The sequence below is a fragment of the Mesoplodon densirostris genome, chromosome 12 (assembly GCF_025265405.1).
Source record: "Mesoplodon densirostris isolate mMesDen1 chromosome 12, mMesDen1 primary haplotype, whole genome shotgun sequence".
NCBI lineage: Eukaryota > Metazoa > Chordata > Mammalia > Artiodactyla > Ziphiidae > Mesoplodon > Mesoplodon densirostris.
In genome coordinates this window covers 18,501,609-18,514,533 of record NC_082672.1, presented here as the reverse complement: position 1 = coordinate 18,514,533, position 12,925 = coordinate 18,501,609, and the positions used below count along the sequence as shown (strand labels likewise).

The 12,925-nt window shown below is 40.0% G+C and overlaps 1 protein-coding gene across 1 annotated transcript in view; it reads left to right on the top strand.

Annotated features, from left to right (window-relative positions):
• The window catches only part of SAMD5 (sterile alpha motif domain containing 5), a 52,808-nt gene that overhangs the window by 24,953 nt on the left and 14,930 nt on the right, over positions 1-12,925 (top strand). The window lies entirely within an intron of this gene.

The window sequence follows — 12,925 nt, the reverse complement described above, 5'->3', positions numbered from 1 at the left end:
CATGTAATTCAGGAACAAGGTATTCCTGCAGAGGTTGAACATGGATTTAACTGCTGACGGTATTAGTTGGCTGGGACCGCCATAACCAAACGGCATAGGCTGGGTAGTTTAAGCAACGGAAATTTATTTTCTCACAGTTCTGGAGGCTGGAAGTCCAAGATCAAGGTGTGGACAGGGCTGGTTTCATTCTGAGGACTCTCTCCTTGGCTTGCAGATGGCCATCTTCTCACTGGGTCCTCACATGGTCTCCTCTCTGTTTGTTGTCTGTGTCCTAATCTTCTAATCTCCTCTTCTTATAAGGACACCAGTCAATCATATTGGATGATGGCCCACCCATATGACCTTATTATACCGTAATTACCTCTTAAAGGCCCTATCTCCAATACAGTCACATTCTGGAATACCGGGGGTTAGGACTACAACACGTAAATTTTGGACGGGACACAGTTCAACCCATAACACTGACCTAAGGAGTTATATCCGTACTCTACCACCTGACAGGAAATCATACTGTTGGGGTTTAAGGCCATTTGTGTCACATGTGGTTGGGATCTAAGCTTGAATCTAACTAAGTAAGTGGCTAGTTGCTCAGAAGCTGATGGAACTCGACTGTTGCCTAGTGAAAGTGATCCCTTCCGAAGTGCTCAGTCTCTACCAAATCCAGAAGCAGTCCACATTATAATAGTTTTAAGTAAGTTTGGACAGGATGAACATAAATCCAGAGCACAGTTGTACGACATTTACTAGAGAATCACCAACTAAGCAAGTGCTAAACAGTATAGTTGATGAGATGAGTCAAGTCAGGTGTACTGGACTCCCTCATTTTTGATCTGTGTGACCTCAGGCAGGTGGCTGACTCTTTCTCTGCCACTCTTTCCTTATCTATAAATCAAAGATAATGCTTCCTACCTCATAGGATTGTTCTGAAAGGTTAAAGGAGAAAATGTAGGTCAAGTATTTAGCACAGTGCTTGGTACATGGCACTCAGAAAGTTAACTAATCTAATATCTATTCAATGTTAGCTGCTATTAAAGGTGAAAATGGTGGATCTATTCATAGGCATGTTAGCAATAGAACTATATCAAAATATTAGTCTTTGTAGCCATATTTATACAAATAGCAGAAATAATTTTTTATGTTTTATATATTTTAAAAATATAAATATTGTTCTGATACCCTTATTAAATAAATGTACTTCTTATTCTTGTGTACACTATAGTATTATTGAAAAATAACTTTCCTTGGCCTTAATCCAACAATTTGAGTGATACCAATTTGGATGTAACTTAGGTGGATTTATCTTCTAGAACTGAACATTGGATTCTGTTAATAGTATAAACTTTAATTGTCTTAAGGGGTATAGATACAAATAAGTTATTTCTTTGTGTTGTTAAGATACACAAAACAATTGGACACCATTATCATTTCATTACAGATAATGTCATAGGAAGCCTTCCAGGAGGTTTGCATAAAGGAAGGGTGGCACTCGTAGAAAATGCTGAATAAACTCATCAGTAATGATTTTCTTGGACTTTTGTACTTTCTGCCTACTTCTTCCCACCTTGAGTAAAGCAGTTTATTATTAATGCTTTTCATACCACTTATGTTGCTAGTCCTATACTTGTTTTAGAACATTTTGAAATATCCAATAAAAATGAGTCAGGCACTTATAAATACTTTGTAATATATGGCTGTTTTGAATATTATCATAAAATAATTATTTCAGAGGTTGCCCAGTTTATACAATACAAATGATAACTGAGATACTTAAGATCTGTATTGCGTGTTTAAAAGAATAAGGTTAGTGGGAAAGGTTCGTTAGTTTTAGAGACGGGTTGAAAGGACATTTAAAAATATTGTCAACAGTTGGGATGCTTCAGCATCTTTTCTTTTGGTGACCTTTCTTTTTTCTTTAAAGTGGATTAGTCTTTACTACATATGGTGATGGTACGTTTCTAATATTTAGGTTCTGCTTTAAAAAAAAAAAAAACCTACAAGCAGAACTATCCAGCAAACATATGAAGAGGTTCTGCCACAGGAATGGAAATATTTGCTGTTTGTGTTTGGGATTTCTCTTTAGTAATAATTAACTTTTGCTTTTATACTATAAATGCGACCTGGACAGGAATCACTTCAATATTAGTGGAGAAATGTTTTTTGGTGATATGGTTAGTTACTACCATGTTGTAGCCATGTGTGCGCACACAGGTGCACATTTTTCTTGTTGGCATTTACTTTGGAGCAGGGCCTGTGGGCAGTGTGCAGGAGGCAGGTGCAGACAGCTGTTTATGAGTGATAGGGCATGTCAATTCTCATTTCCTTCTGCAGAGAAGTGCAAAGTGAAGCAGCCCACGGTGCCCTCTGGGGCTAGCCCACTCCTTCCTTTAGCTGGCATCCTGGAGACATGCCATCCAGCCCCTACCCCCGCCTTCTCAACCACAGCTGGCTTGTAGTTTTTGTTTTTGCTTTGTTTTGTTTTTTAAATCTTTGTGGTGATTGTTGAGGATTGTGAAATTAATTTAATAAGCAGAACAACCAGTGAGAAGCAGACTTTACAGAGGATTGGCTGTAAACGCTAAGAATCAGCAAATAAAAGGCAGAGAGCTGGGATGCAGAGTGGCTTGGGGTGGAGTTAAGGAACTAGTGAGATGCGTGGCCAGGCCACTATTTCCCAAACACTGGGAGAAAAGTCCTGGGTTCTGAGCCCTGGGCATTTTGCATAATCAGCCGTCTATGCAATTTCTGTCATCGGATGTCTTAATCTGTTTTTCTTAGAACTATCAAATTGTGTTACAGAGATCCAGGTTAATCCAGGTTACCCTCTGAACTTGACCTACTTTCACTTAGAATTAGCCTTGTTTAAAATTGTAAACTACTGTCATGACTATGGCACATTAAACAGTTGTTCTGTTTATAAAACATATGCCTTTTTTCCTACTGTAGATCCCTTCTGGCTTGAGAAATCTCTATAACAAAACCAGAATATGTATTTCAATTACCCCAGGACATTTAAACTTTCAAGGATTTAAAAATAATAGTTTTTTTTTTTTCCTTTTCAAATTTGGAGATCAAAGAGGTTCTTTAGGCTCTAAAACTCTCAATTAATTTTTGTTCTAATGTTTTAGAAAAAACACTTTAATCTTGTTTATGTGAATAAAGTCCAGTCCACATGAAATCTACACTCAAGTCATAATAGTCAGTTATGATTATGTAAATTGTAGAAGTGAATTTGGCTCAGCATTTAAAATATTCTGCCTGGGCCTCCCTGGTGGCGCAAGTGGTTGAGAGTCCGCCTGCCGATGCAGGGGATACGGGTTCGTGCCCCGGTCTGGGAGGATCCCATATGCCGCGGAACAGCTGGGCCCGTGAGCCATGGCCGCTGGGCCTGCGCGTCCGGAGCCTGCACGTCCGGAGCCTGTGCTCCGCAACGGGGGAGGCCACAACAGTGAGAGGCCCGCATACCGCAAAAAAAAATAAAAAAAATAAATAAATAAAATATTCTGCCTGAAATTACAGTATTTAATTGTAATCTTAGATGATTAGCAGGATAATTGCTGTTTTAAGTCTTTTTCGTTCTGTGAGATGTGAAGGCAGGCCCGTGTCTTATTTACTTCTTCAGGCCCAAGGCCGGATACCATGCCTAGTGCTTGGCAGGCACCCACTCAATGGAATGTGCACCAAGAGGACACCTGCCTCCATTTTCATCTTGCTCATTAATTTAAACAAACATAGCAACCGACATTCATGTCAGAACTATACTCTTATAATATGGGTTGGCTTCCAATACAAGAGTTCAGCCAAAATCAACAGAAGCATTCTATGAGAATCAGTTGGGTATTATGGAATTACAATAAGGGGTATTACAGAGTTTATCTTTTTGTAAATTGTGTGCTACACATCATTTATATCAGTAAAATTTATAATATATTTATGAACATGTATGTATGTATACATTTTTCCCCCTGGGGAGCCGGTTATTAAATATTAACAGCACTCCACTGAGGAGGCCTTATTATTAGAGTTACTTATAAGATTTTGGATAGTCAAGGTTAACTTAATTTCTTCTGAGCTGAGAGTTTACACACCTGCCATGCAGCCTAGTCCCAGGAATGGTCAGGCCTTGGGCAGGGTAAGAGTCCCGCAGCTCTGCCAGAGGCGAGGCAGGCAAGTTCAGAGCTCAGACTCCAACATAGGGACCCAGGCCCACACATCCATGGAACCCAGGGGTGGAGCCAGTTCTTTTGGAGATGAGGTTTATCAAATTGAGAGGACCCTTTTTAAGAAACAAAATACACAATTAGGTAAAAGGCCTGAGAAAAGCCCGGGTAAGAAGCCTCGAGGCTTCTACTTCATGGTATACCTGCCTTTGATCAAGCAAAGGGAACATTTTAGAGATCAGGCAAAGCTTTCAGGCTGAGATCAGGAAGATAGAAAATAGGACTGCAAGACAGGTTACACAGGAAGCTCAGTGGTGGCAGAAGACAGTGAGAGACTTACTGCAAATCCAGAAGGGTGAGTATCCTGTATTAGAGGATCAGAATCAATAGGGTGTGTGCATGTGGGGTGTGTGTGTGTGTGTGTGTGTGTGTGTGTGTGTGTGTGTGTGTGTAGGTTTAGAGAGAGAGAAGGAGGCAGTGAGAATGATTTATTTTAAGAAATTGGCTCATGTGATTGTGGGTGCTGGTGTGTCTAAATCTGCAGGGCAGGCTGGAGACTCAGGGAAGAATTGATGTTATGGTCTTGAGTCCAAAGTCAGTCTGAAGGCAGAATTTCTTCATTCTTGGGGGACTTCAGGCTTTTCTCTTAAGGCTTTCACCTGATTGGATGAGACCCACCGACATTGTACAAGAAAAGCTGCTTTATTATCTATTGTTAAACACATCTAAGAAATATCTTCACAGCAACATCTAGACTGTTTTGGGGCACCATTGCCAAACCACACTGACACAGAAAATTAATCATCACAAGCCCCAGTGCAAGTTCTCAACCTGGACCACAACAAGGGGTGGGGGAGGGCAGGTCACCTCCTGCCACAGCAGGACATGGCCTGCTACACCTAGAATGCAGCAGAATGACCACAAGTGGAATATGGGGGTCCAATCCCTGCTTTGCCATTGGCTACTTTAGTTTGGGGTCCTGAGGGAGGTGAGCCCTTTAGCCTTTCCAGCCTGCGTTTTCTTCTATATCAAATGAAAACATTTGTAGAGGCATGCCACGTCAGAGGTGAAAGGCCTGGGGTTTTCAATTTTTTTTTTCTTATAGTACTTTAAAAAAAAATGATTTATTTATTTTTGGCTGTGTTGGGTCTTCGTTGCTGCGTGCAGGCTTTCTCTAGTTGCGGTGAGCGGGGGCTGCTCTTTGTTGCAGTGCGCGGGCTTCTCACTGCAGTGGTTTCTCTTGCTGCGGAGCATGGGCTCTAGGCACTCAGGCTCCGTTGTTGTAGCCCGTGGGCTTCAGTAGTTGTGACGCATGACCTTAGTTGCTCCGCGGCACGTGGGATCTTCCCGGACCAGGGCTTGAACCTGTGTCCTCTGCATTGGCAGGTGGATTCTTAACTACTGCGCCACCAGGGAAGCCCTATGATGCCTTTTTTGAAGCAAAAATCTCATAAGGAATTCCCAAACAGAGTTAAAGGGAGATTGTCTGAATGAACAGTTAGGGCAAGGACTAAGAGTCAGATAACAAACACACAGCAGGCTGGGGAGTTCAGTGGTTTGAGGATCACTGATCCCTGTCATTCTAACCCTGCTTTCCCATCCCTGTTTTCTAAACCACTGAATCAATGTCCCAAGCTTGTGGAATGGCAAAATCAAGATTTGAAGTCACATTCCTTCTGGATGCAAAATTATTTTCTCTGTTTGAAAGCTGTGTCATTTGGCCTGACTTGCATTGATTTGCTTAATGAAACACATGTATACATTCTGACATCTAGAAACATTTTTATGGTTTCAAATGAGAACATCCTCTGTTCACTCCTCTGGAGAAAGTTCTAGTGAGAGCAAGGTCAGAATTATAGAACTTAGTTGAACTTATCTAGAAGTGAGAAAATTTTAATTAAAAAAAATTTTAGCCGTCTGTTTTGCCACTTGTGTGCTTGATTTGCTTGGAGCCAAATCAGATATAATGACCAGAATATACAATATTTAGGTCTAAATAACTTGAGAAAGAACATCTAGTCCTAAAATTATGAAACTCTTGAGTGTTGAGAATTATGGACAATTTTAAAAAATACTTCAGCACTAAGGCATAATTTCTGTTGATGAGCTTATAGTTGATAAGAAAAGACAGAAATTTGTGAAATGTTAAATGCATAGCTTAAGGCAGCAAAGATGGGAAAGCAGGATGGCTGCTAAGTGAACTAAGAGTTTAGAATAAGGAGAATGAATTCTTCAGGATGGGGTGATCTGGGAATTTATAACATAAAGGATGGAGTTTGAGTCAGGTTTAGATATGAGTCGGCAGGAGGAGAGGAGGCGTTCCAGGAGAACATAATAAAATATAAACTACAAATAGAATTACCATATGACCCAGCAATCCCACTACTGGGCATATACCCTGAGAAAACCATAATTCAAAGAGTCATGTACCAAAATGTTCATTGCAGCTCTATTTACAATAGCCAGGACATGGAAGCAACCTAAGTGTCCATCGACAGATAAATGGATAAAGAAGATGTGGCACATATATACAATGGAATATTACTCAGCCATAAAAAGGAACGAAATTGAGTTATTTTTAGTGAGGTGGATGGACCTAGAGTCTGTCATACAGAGAGAAGTAAGTCAGAAAGAGAGAGACAAATACAGTATGCTAACACATATATATGGAATTTAAGAAAAAAATGTAATGAAGAACCTAGAGGTAAGATGGGAATAAAGACACAGACCTACTAGAGAATGGACTTGAGGATATGGGGAGGGGGAAGGGTAAGCTGGGACGAAATGAGAGAGTGGCATGGACATATATACACTACCAAATGTAAAATAGATAGCTAGTGGGAAGCAGCCACATAGCACAGGGAGATCAGCTGGGTGCTTTGTGACCACCTAGAGGGGCGGGATAGGGAGGGTGGGAGGGAGGGAGATGCAAGAGGGAGGGGATATGGGAACATATGTATATGTATAACTGATTCACTTTGTTATAAAACAGAAACTAAAATATACTGCATTAATAAAGGGTAATAAATATGAAAAAATGTGTATATAAGCAAACACATATAAGCAGTGGGCAAGGACTGTTCAAGGGAGAGCAAGATCCTCTCTTTTGAAAGGTAGTAGAAAAGTATATTCAAAAATAAGATACTCAAAGGAGATTAAGGCCCTTCAGATGCCAGTACACTGTGAATAGAAAATTATAGCACATATAATTTATAAAAGCGCTTTCTGTGGTGGCACATCCTCATTGAAAGAAAATTGTTGGTCTTTCAGGGCTGTAACATCTATTGTGGACTTCAGGCAAATTAGTAGGAGTTAGTATATAGGAAATTTAATTTTAATAGAATGATTACACTGCATACTCAGCCATGTGATGTAAATAGTAAATACTGTATCTACATAGATACATACATTCATGTGAACTCCAGCATTTACGGAATATAGTTAAGAGGGAGTTATTAGATCATTAGCTATTAAACTTACACTTAAATTCATAGTATCACCATCCCTCCCAGTGGCTTGGTGGCCGATCCTGTGTTCCTTGCTCATATGCACACAAATAACAATGTTGTCGTCATTACCTTTTTGTAAATGTCCTGACACCCCCTGGTCATTTGTAGTAAGGAGATTAATGCTGATGTTGCCGGGTCTCTTGTAGCCCCCATCACATCCCACTGGGCGAGGGGGGCTATGGAAGTGATTTGGGAAGGGATGCACCATTTAATATCCTTTCGTGGATGGTAGATTCTGTTTGATTTTTCTATTCTGTTTTTCTTTTTGAATATTATGGTTTGCTTTAGAAATGTAAAATCCTGAGTGCTTAAGAAACCATCCACATAGTTTTGCTCCGAAATCAACTCCCCCAGTTTGGCAGTGTAAAATGCTCTTACTTATTGCTCTAGACAAAGCAAATGCTTTCAAAGTTATTTCTGAATAGCTGAAAGTCTTTGGCAACAAAATAATTCTGAATACTAGCAGAAAATTTATGGATTTCAATTTGAGTTTGTAGAGTATCATAATTCCAGTTTTATATTCCATGCAGTTCAGTGTTCTGGATTTTTAATGGGGCCAGTGCAGTAATAATAAAAGTGATTCAAAATGCACCCAGTAATTACAGAGATTTGCTGTTGCCTTTGCATTAAAAATGATGATGATTTATGCTCAGTGAAATTGCGGTCTGTGGCTCTATTTAGGGTATTATTGCTATGAAGCTGCTTATTAGTTATGGTCAGTGATTTAAAGCTTAAGAGCTGTATTAGAGGGCTGTAAAATTATTTACTCTTTAATAGCTAACAGTAAATTTGAAACAGACTTTGGGTTAATTATAATCTTGTACATTAAAGGAATACGTGTTAGCCCTTTGTCTCTTCTTAGGTCTTTTGAAATTCATTTCAAGTAAATGGCAAAATGGGTGATTGGGTTAGAAGGCCTGGTATATTCACTTCTGCCTCCTGGTTTATAAGTGGTTAACACCTTTTCTGAATGTTCAGGAAAAATAATTTGACTTCTCATTGTGAGTCTTTCTGCCTGCTAAACAAATACTAGTTTTCACTTTAAACTTGTCTTTGTTCCAGGTTGACATTGATTGCTTACATTAGGCTGAAAAGATCAGAGCTCTGGGCTCATCTTCTGAGGCGGGGGTGGGGATAGTGGGGGATGGAGATGTGGTTAAGGTTAAGTGTACTTTTTTTGTTGTTGTTACACTAGTTTTATTTTAAAAGTCTTATTGCATAAATAAGTCTCCACGAGGTTAAGTATACTTTAAACTGGCATTGCAGGAAGGAGTTTGGCATTATTCCTATTATTAATAATTACATGTATATGTGTAAATTTGCATGTATATGTGTGCTCCTAATTGTAGTTTTACGTAAGACAGAAATTATCCAGTGTAAATATCAGATGTGTCGGAATGTGAGTGTCTTGTAACAGTAATTAAATTTGATATTCAAATTCCTGTGTTAATGTCCTTGTGTAATGCTTGGGTGTTACACTAAATCAAGAAAAAGTCTAAGATAAAGAGATTCTGTCTAAACCTGTTAATAAATTAAATCCAAGGGAAAATATATTTGTATTATTTAGGATAAGTGAATATCATTAAGCTGCGCTGTAATAAGAATATTACCCTCCCCCCCCATATCTGAAAACCTTAACAGATACTTATTTCTGGCTCCAACAAAGTCCAGTGTACCTTGGTAGAGACCCTCTTCCATGCAGTGACTCAGAGATCCAGGTTCCCTCAACACGTGGCCTCTTCAGGGACAAGAGAACTTCAGATTGGTTCAGGATATTTTTGAAGAGGGTGGCCTGGAAATGACTTCTGATATTTCTACTTACATCCCATCTGCCAGACTCCATCGTATTCCCAACATATTTGTAGGGGAGCCTGAAATGGTAGCCTTCCTTTGTGCCAAGGAAAAGGAAAGGGCATCAGGTGAACACACAGTGTTTCCTCTGCTGCAATATGTAAATACTTCTGAACTCTGCATATAATCATGTGAATTTATAATTGGAAAAATGCCAGAAAGGCATGACATCGTTTAAGCAATTTTGTCATCTCCCCTCTCTCCCACACCCCATGTACTAAGAATTGACAAGAAAAACAGTTGGTTGTACCCAGTGTCCTGTCACTTTGGGCCATGGCACATTTTAGTTTATCCTAGCTGTTCTGCCTCTTTCCTTCCTTTAGAGTTGGTGGCCCAGCACATGTGACACTGCAGCTGGGCAGGGTAAATGACACAGTGTTTGCCATTAGTCTGTCCCACATTGGGTCCTACTTTTCCATCACTGACCCTCCTCCCCCTTTTCTTCCAGATAATTCCCCTCATTTCATTAGAATTAATGGTGCATATTCTGAAGGTGGGAAAGAGTTGTTATTTAGCTGTTTAACAATAGAACACTCAGTTGATAAATCTGGTTACATGTTGTGTTAGTTTTCTCTTGCTGCATGACAAATTCCTACCAACCTAATGGCTAAAAATAATACCCATTGGTTATCTCACAGTTCTGTAAGTCAACACTCTGGGCAAGTTGGCTGGGTTCTCTGCTCAGGGTCTTATAAGGCCAAAGTCAAGGTATCAGCCAACTTAGGCTCTTATCTGGAGGATTTGGGGGAGAATCTGCTACTAAGGTGGTAAGTTGTTGGGAGAATACTGTTCCTTGCAGGAAATTCCCTGGCTGTCCAGTGGTTAGGACTCCACTCACAGCTGTAGATTCGAGGCTCCCAAATCTTTGCTGGCTGTTAGTGGTGGGCGTCTGGATACTGACTGCATTCCTTCTCCTATAACCCTTCCATCTTTAAACCAGCAGTGATGAGCCAAGTCCTTCTCATGCTCCCAATTTCTCTGTCTTCCTGTCTTCTAGCCAGAGAAGCACTATGCTTTTAAATGACTAGGATTAGATTAAGCCAACCTGAAGCATCTGCCTTTTGTCATACAGTGTAACCTAATCATGGGAGTGACATCCAGTATTCATGGGTTTCACCCTTACTCAAAGGGCAGGAACTTGGACAAAGGCAAGAGTCACTGGGGCCATTCTTAGAATTCTGCCTCTTGTATGTGTTTCTACCTGGGACAGGTAAGAAAGGAATTTTTTGTTTAGCAGAACCTGTATTTTTGCCCAAATCCAGACTTGAAAGGTAAGAAATCTTTCTACAGCAAGAATTAAATGCAGGTAGGAGAAGAGGGGGTAATGGAGGGTGGTGAGGAGGGAGGATGCATTTTCTTTCAAAGGCTTCATGATGTATAGAAAACACAAAGCAACTTAATTTAGGTAATGGGGATATAAAATAGCTTACTTCATTTTTAAATTGTCTGTAATCATAAAAGTGCATTTAATAAATAAAACAAGAAAAATATAGTAATGGGCAATTAAAAGAGAGATTTAGTGGGGAATGGGAAGTGGAGGGAAAGTACAGGGGGTAAAATCCATTCCAAGATCTTACTAGAGTAACAATAGCCCTTAAAGGATAATGTTGCTGATTGTCACTAACAACCGGGTTGTGATTTTACATGAATAGGGTCATAATTTTCTTACATGATACCTGCTCAGAGACCACCACTTAACAGATTGGCTTCCCACCTCTCACCATCAAACCACTGTTTTACTGTTTTTAAAGACCTACCCTAATTTGAAGTTATCTTGGTTATTTACATGTCTAATTGTTTATTCTCTGCACCCCCCCACCCCCTCCCCAAAGTGTACACTCCATGAGGGGAGGGACATTGCTGCCTTCTCTTCACTGTCAGCCCAGTGCCTAGAACTGTGCTGTGCACAGGATGGGCGCTCAGTAAAAACAGATTGAATGAATAAACAGATGGAATAGTTTGCCATGCTTTCATCATTGGCCTCTAAGGCAGATCAAATTAGGTAAAGGCTTGGAGGTTACAGTTTTCTCTCCCAAATAGGGACTCCCTTTATTTAAATGAGGCTCGTCTAACCTCTCCCCTCTTCTCTCTTGGTTGTTTCATCTGACAAAATTCTGATGGTTCTTAAGTTTGTACAAAGAACTCGGTATCTCTGGTCAGCAGGCTGGTAAATCAAATGCTCTAACTGTAACATGCTTCCTTTAATTTATTAACAAATTAAATTGAATTTTGTCTTGTCAGTGTAGTGCTCACCTCACTATCTTAAATTGTTTCATTGTTACATTAGGTTGTTAACTTTATAAAAGAAACAGATATTTTCTGTAAAATGTATGTACTTTTCAGGTAATTTGAACATAAAATGATGATTAATGTTTTCTATCAACCCTGTCCTGGAATGGGAATACAGAGAATTGAAGCCTAGTCCCAGGTCTGTCATTAACTTCCTCAGGAGTCACTTCATTTGGGATTTCTTAAAATCATTTGAACATCTATAAAATGAAGAAATTCACAAAACAGGAAGTAGATGGTTTCTTATCCTTCCCCATGAGGTATCCTCCATGCTTTTTTTTTCTCATTGGAAAAAGATTTGCTTTATTTGACTGAGACTTAATATTCCTAAATATTGGTTGCCATGTGCCCAAAGAAAAATGGTGCTATGAAATAATTTTCACAGGATTCCTTAAAGTTAATTGTTCCTCCTACCCTTGGCTTTTCTCCCATGAAAATGAAAGTATAGAGTAATAGGCTGTATTACTGTACTCCAAATCACTCTTCCTACATTACCCCTCCCTGCAGGAGGATTATATATTCCAGCCCTTCGAACTAATAGGCAGATGGCATGTTTTGGTCAATGAAAGGTGAGTAGAAGTGATGTGGACCTCTTCCAGGCAGAAGCTTTATAAAACTGTGCATAGTTCACAAATTTAATATTTCCCCTCAAGTCACAGTGACTGGCTATGCTTTTTTGGTTTTGTCTTTTTTTTTTTTTTTTTTTTTTTTTGCGGTACGCAGGCCTCGCACTGTTGTGGCCTCTCCCGTTGCGGAGCACAGGCTCCGGACGCGCAGGCTCAGCAGCCATGGCTCACGGGCCTAGCTGCTCCATGGCATGTGGGATCTTCCCGGACCAGGGCATGAACCTGTGTCCCCTGCATCGGCAGGCGGACTCTCAACTACTGCACCACCAGGGAAGCCCTGGCTACGTTTTTTGATGGAGACTGATTTGTCAGCTTTGGTCCTGGAGTGAAGAAAATGGCCCAGAGCCATAGCAGACCCACCTTGGATTTGTAGCATGAGTAAAAAATAAACCTTTGTTGTTGTAAGCCATTGAAATTGTGGGGTCATTTGTTACTGCGGCATAACTGGCCCATCCTGACTCATACACATGCCTGATGCTTGTGTGCACCAATT